Source organism: Pelodiscus sinensis, chromosome 3 (genome assembly GCF_052426305.1).
Source record: "Pelodiscus sinensis isolate ZL-2025 chromosome 3, ASM5242630v1, whole genome shotgun sequence".
NCBI classification, from domain to species: Eukaryota; Metazoa; Chordata; order Testudines; family Trionychidae; genus Pelodiscus; species Pelodiscus sinensis.
The window spans coordinates 170208666-170215321 of record NC_143054.1 but is presented as its reverse complement, the minus strand read 5'-3'; the positions used below and the strand labels follow the sequence as shown (position 1 = coordinate 170215321).

The window sequence follows — 6656 nt, the reverse complement described above, 5'->3', positions numbered from 1 at the left end:
TTAGGTGGAATTCAAGGGAAGGAACTCAGACATCCAGAGAGGCTGGCCAGGAACAGGACATCAACCTTAGAAGGGAGGTGTGGGTGTGGCAGTGACATCACAAAAGTTTGTTGCAGGACCTCCGCCTATTGGGAAACGTGGTGGGAAGGTGGTGACCTCACAGAGATACCCTGACATCAGCCAGGCAGAACAGAGGCACAAGGCAGGGGCAACCTCAGAGACTTCCATGCCTTTGCAGCAACAGGGCTCCTATGAGCAACTATGAGCAACAAGGGTTCAAGGTCTCTCTTTGGAGAGTGAGAGAGAATTAGGGTTAATCTACACGAGCATGAGAAGGAGCCTTGTCGGAGTTTTCTTCTTCCCTGCAACTGATTTTGCAGTCCCTGTTTAGAAGGTAAGAGCCTCAGAAATGTTTGAAACCTGCTCTATATGATCCACTTGGTACAGCTGAATTCTAGGCAAAGAAATCTCTTGGTTAATACTATTTGATTTCCTATCAAGGACTCTGTCCCATAGAATCACTGGGGACTTTGGGGGTTGCTTGTCCTTTTAGGGTTCCCTTTTCTTTTTTCCCTCCTTGTTTCTCTTCTTCTTTTGATTCTTTTGCTCCTTTTCCTTTCTGGAGTGTTGTGGGGGGAGGGGCTCACAAGAGGTGACCTGGGGTACCCTTCAGGACAACTGCTGATATCCTTCCACCGCCCACGTCTCCATCTCAATGCTGATAGGCCAAGCAAGTGGCTATTGATAGGGAAGACTCAAGTCCTTTTGTTCTTTTTAAAAACCAAACAAGTCACAAGCAATCATGTATTTCATTGGTCATGCTGCTTCTCTGCAATTATTATCTCTGTACAGTTTCTGACTATAATATCAGTTCTTCTCAAACACTTGTTGAACGATGACTATGAGCAACTGTTAGTCTGTAGCTCATTTAAGAGCACTTTATTTTTATCAGTCTGTGTCCCCCAAGGGGCTGACTAGGGGCAGGGGAGAAGTGAGGATGGCAGTGACATCACAAAAGCCTGATGCAGGGTTTCATCCTATTGGGGAAAGGTGAGGAGGTGGTGACCTCATCCAGAGACCCTGACATTAGCCAGGCTAAACGGAAGTGCAAGACAGGGGCATCTTCAGAGACCCTCCTTATGACTTGTGGGAAGCCATCCCAAAGAGGTGAGGCTGGCATAGTGTTCAGAGACTGATCTCCTCTAGTTATCTGATGATCTCCTCTGATGACCTAGGCCATCCTTTGGGATGTCTGGTGAGACCTCTCAGCCTAAGAGTCTGTGTGCTGATGGGCCGAGCAGGGGTTACTGTCAGAGAGAAGGTTTCCCAATTTCTCAACTGTGACCTATGGTTGTCCCTTCCTTTACAGGCTCTGCACAAGGTTTTGTCTGACCTCAGGCATACCATGCTGGGAAATATGTTGGCAGAATCCCCAGTCATGGACAGGCTCCAATACATCTTGGAGATGTATTGTCAGGAGGGGCAAGGATCAGTTTTACCTTAGCCCTGGGGAACTGGAAAGGAGAGACCTGGAAATCCATTTTCCAGTGTGGCATCCTAGCCTACACATCTGTAGGCCCTCCTGGGTCAGGGCAGTCAGTGCAGAGCTATGCGGGTTCCTTCCGCCTTCAGGGACAGGGGAAGGAGTTGGAGCTAGTGGATATAGCATACTTAGATTTCCAGAAAGCCCTTGACAAGGTCCCCTCACAAAAGGCTCTTAAGCAAAGTAAGCTGTCATGGGATAAGAGGGAAGGTCTAGGCTCACACACTACCCACCCATTTCATGGGGGGAAGCAGACCCCTTTTCTTTCCACTGGGGAAGAGGAGAGAGGAGAGACATGATAAGCCCGAGCCCTGAGCAATTCACACAGATGAGAGGGGGGGGGGGCCTTTCCCACAACTTTCATGAAAGTAGTTATAGATTTTGAAGAAAGTTTTTTATAATTCAAATATCTATCTGGATGGAGACTGGAGGTCATGTACAGGAAAACCCAGATGTACGACATGCCTCTCAAACATCAGCATCCCTTGCATTAAGTGGCCATATACCTCTTTGTATGAAGAAACCTGTTACTTACTCAGGAACAAAAATACTGTGTCTACATGCCACTTGTATCTGCCAGAATGTATACAACCTCTGTAGTCTCCTGCCGCCTGCTGCCTCCTCCTTAATTTCTTGGAATAGCAAAAATGAAACTTCCTCTGAGAGATGCTATGTCATTGCAAAATTCTTTGTCCTGGGAGCACAGCCAATCTCTGATGGACCAAAGTCAGGAGCCAAATAAAAAAAATCATGAGATTAAAACAATGAGATTAAAGAGAAATAAACAAATAATCCATTTTGGGTCATTTTATGTGCCTTTGTTCTCTCAGCCTTGAGGACACACTCAAGTCATGTTTTCAGCCTTTTCTTTGCAAACCTGAAGACTTGAAACATTTTTCCATGAAAGTTAAGGATTCATCTACACTCCACAGGTGTGACAGCGTCGACCCTTAGTTTAGATGCAGCTGACATGTACAGAAGGAGTTTTCTGTTGGCATAAGACCACCACATACCCAAACAAAGCCCTCTTTGACTCATAGCTTGAGCAGTCATGCCTAACAGTCATAGCAGTAACAGTCAAAGACCAAGAGTCAGAGACATGGGTCAGAGATGGGGGTCAGGAGTCCAAGAGAAAGAGCCAGACAAATGGCAGGTCTCACTGACTCAATCTTTAAGGGAAAAAGGGATCATCATGATCATCTGGTCTAATTCTCTGCACATTGCAGGCCACAGAATCGTATCCATCCACTCCTGTAATAAACCCACAGTCTTCGACTGAGTTACTGAAGTCCTCAAAGATGTCAAGTTATGGAGAATACACCATTTACACTAGTAGAAAATAAGGATGTTAAGAGGGGGGGTGATTGGCTAATTGTGCAGTCTATAAAATTTGTATTGACCACACGATTAGTCGATAAGGGAAGGCACTCAGTCCCGGCTCAAGACAGGTCCAGGAGCTACCCTCGCTGCAGCTCTGCTATTTAAATGCTGTAGGAGCCAAACCTAGGAATAGCCTGCATGGATTTCACAAGAAAAAATCATGCCAAACTAACCTAATTGCCTTTACAGGATAGGGGGGAAGCAATAGGCATGATATATTTTGATTTTAGTAAGACTATTGACACGGTTCCACATGACATTTTTGCAGGCAAACTAGAGAAATGTGGTTTCAGTGAAATTGCTAGAAGGTGAGTTAAGACTGATTAAAAGATTGAGACTTTATACTTGAACAGTAGTTACCAATGGTTCACTCTCAAACAAAGAAGATCTAACTTATGGGGTCCCGCCACAGAGTTTCAGTCCTGGATCCATAAACAGTGTAAATAATGACTTACATAATGGGGTAGAGTATGTGCTTATAAAATTTACTGCTGACGCCCAACCAAGAGAGGTTGCAACCACTTTGGAGAACAGGACTAGAATTCAGAATGATCTTGACTATTTGGAAAACCGATTTGAAATAAACAAGATGAGACTAAGTAAAGAAAAATGCAAAGGTCTGTTCTTTAAAAGGAAAACTCAAATGCACTGTTACCAGATGGGGAATAGCAGGATAGCTGGCACCAGAGATGATCAGGATTTTGGGTTTGTAGCGGATTACAAATTGCACATGAATCAATGAGATACAGTCAGGCCAGTATTCTGTATTAACAGAGTGTTATATGTAAGCCACAGAGGCAATTGTTCCTCTCTATGCAGCACTGGTGAGGCGTCATCTGAAGTACTGTGTCCAGTTGTGGATACCACACTTTAGGAAAGATGTGGACAAACTGGAGAGAGTCCAGAAGAGAACAAAAATGATAAAGGGTTTAGAAAAGCTGACCTATGAAGAAGGGTTAAAAATAATGGGCACATTTTTGTCTTGAGAAAAGAAGACTAATAATTTTCAAATATGCTAAGAGCTATTATTAGTTGTTCTCCATGTCCAGGGAAAGAAGAACAAGAACAATTTTCTAGCTCTTAGGTGAGCTAATTTCTGGAATAGACTTCCAAGGGTGGCTATGGAATGCTCATCACTGGAGTTCTTTAAGAAAGATTGGACAGACTAACTACTGCTTGGTGTGGCCCTCACAACTTTATATTAGATCTAATTTAAGTCCCTGTCAGGGATGGTCCAGGTTTACTTGGTCCTGCATCAGCATAGGTCCTTTGATTGCTCAAGGTCGCTCCCAGCCTCACATTTCTATGATTCTTTGACCTTGCCTTTTCTAACAAACTTATGTTTGGTCAGTGTTATATAGTATTTAAAAAATTCCCTAACAAAATACTCGACTGCATATTCTTATCCCCCTCAGGAAAAGATGAGAGAACAAGTAAGTGGCATTGTTAATGCACTACTAGAAGAAGCTCAGATTGTACAGTAATGTGTGTAGCTTAAGAACCCTGAATAGAATAAATTAGAACACACCACTATCTCCTCATCCCCCTCATACATTTCTACACCTCGCACTAGCTGTTCATCTTCTGAGGAAAACAGGTTGACAAGATGACACCAATCTAAGGCTGCTTGGTATGGCACTCACAACTTGATATCAGATCTAATTTCAGACCCTGAGTATGTTCTTCAGGGCCTATGCTGGACTGGGCCCCATATCTTATGTACTGCCTCACTTGACAGCTTTCCATGACCTACCATAACAGCTGGAGTCATCAGTGATCACTGCCAAGAGCCAGACTCATAGGAGTGGGTGGAGGGGAAATCAGACCTTCTTGGCAGCTGAACCACAGCTCTGAATCTCCCTTCCACAAACCATCAGTCTGAAAAGGGATCTCTATGGTTAAAGTGAGAAATACAACCCTTCTGTTTTCCAATCATTTTCCCTTAGTAACTGCACAAGAATAGCTCAGTTTTCCTTCACTGAAGGCAGAAGAAGAAAAGAGAAAAAGAAGGTAAAGTGAAAGGGCCCAAGTGCCCCTCTAGCAGAGTAAACAAGGAAGGGACAGAACACGGTTCCTCAAACTGCTGCTCTGCTAAAGTAACTTTTGTTAGCTCTCAGATACCATGGTGATGGCAGATCAGACAGACAGGGAACATTGGCATCTGTGAAAAGCAAAACAGAAGTGTTTGCTATGAAAACAGAAAGTTAAAGAGTTACAAAATACTGATAAGTTTTAGCCTGTCTTCTGTGTAGTACACATACCACCCAGCCAATACTGTACAATGGCAGAATTTTTTAAATATTTGCTTTTACTATTGCATTCCCATGGGTCAAATTCTCTTAATTACATCCAGAAGGGTGCAGTGGGGCTATGCACATACACAATACATAAAGGCAGTATATGGCCCCTTGTGTTAAAGGCAATGGGCTAAATTCATCCCTGATGTAATCATGAAGCTTACCATCAGAGCAGATTTCAATGGAGTTTAGCCCCATGCATTCCACTCCCACAAACTTAAAAGAGAGTTCTTTCTGCTCGTTGAGCTGAGGCGGCAGCTTTTCTAAAAGCAGACGGAAGAAGAAGTTTTTAAAAAAAGTTAAAAAAAACAACAAATAAAAGCAGGGTTGTGAAAAGATACAGACTGCAAAAGCCACTGATTTAAAAACAAATAAGCATTAAATAGACATGTCCACTGCGATATAGCACCAAGATTAGAGAATTTCCCTAATTTCTTGGATTGCATATGATTTCAAAAAGGCATTGTGAAACCCTCTAGCTATTCACTCCAGCTGAGCCTGCTTAATTAGAATTCCTAAGCACTTAGGCATATTTCCTTAACAGCTAATGGTACAAATAGTCACTTCAGGAGACAGTGAAATATACAACATTGACTTTATTTCCTTCAGTCTTACAAGAACTGTCATAGCCATGGCTCCCCCGCAGTTTCGTGGCTGAATCAAAACCACAGTCCAAAGTTTTAGGAGTCAGACACATTTGCAAAGTCCCTGCTTCCAGCCCCCATCCCCAGCACTTCTTCAAGTTAACAAATATCCAAAGACATTTCATGCACCATGGCAATGTTGAATTGGAGCATCGTTAATTCCTTAGCAAAAGACTGGGAAGCATATTAAAATGATGGAGAGTTTCATTTATTAATCTGTGATGAAAACCAGGCTTCTGTTGGGTGTTTGGGGGAACGGAGAAAATAGGCTTGTCTGTTTAATGCTTGGCTCAGATGTAACACACACAAAGAGAAAGGCAGAAAGGAAAAGGCAGCTGAGTGCAGTGCTTCTGGCTGTGTCTTTCTGTATGTTCCCAGTCGCCAGCATTCACAAAGACAGAGTTATGTAATGCTCTCCTATCAGGAATCCGAGTTCAAAAACATTTCATGAAGTCTCATGCTGTTCTTGCCCAAGCAATTGTTTCAGATAATGAAAAGGCTGTATCAGCACAATTCAGCTGTCATAGTCCTCTGCATGCAACAGGAGAACTGTGCATGCTTGCTCTCTCTCTTTCTCTCTAGCAAAATGCAGGACAATGTAGCACTTTAAAGACTAACAAGATGGTTTATTAGATGATGAGCTTTCGTGGGCCAGACCCACTTCCTCAGATCAAATAGTGGAAGAAAGTAGTCACAACCATATATACCAAAGGATACAATTAAAAAAAATGAACAAATATGAAAAGGACAAATCACATTGCAGAACAGAAGAGGGATGCGGGGGGGTGGGAA

General features: G+C 43.0%; 1 long non-coding RNA gene across 1 annotated transcript in view; it reads left to right on the top strand.

Annotated features, from left to right (window-relative positions):
• The first annotated feature begins 254 nt into the window (after positions 1 to 254).
• The window catches only part of LOC102446473 (uncharacterized), a 62636-nt gene continuing 56234 nt past the window's right edge, over positions 255 to 6656 (top strand). Inside the window, exon 1 of the long non-coding RNA XR_003091335.3 lies at positions 255 to 394. This is a non-coding gene — a long non-coding RNA (uncharacterized LOC102446473). The remainder of the gene's footprint in view (positions 395 to 6656) is intronic.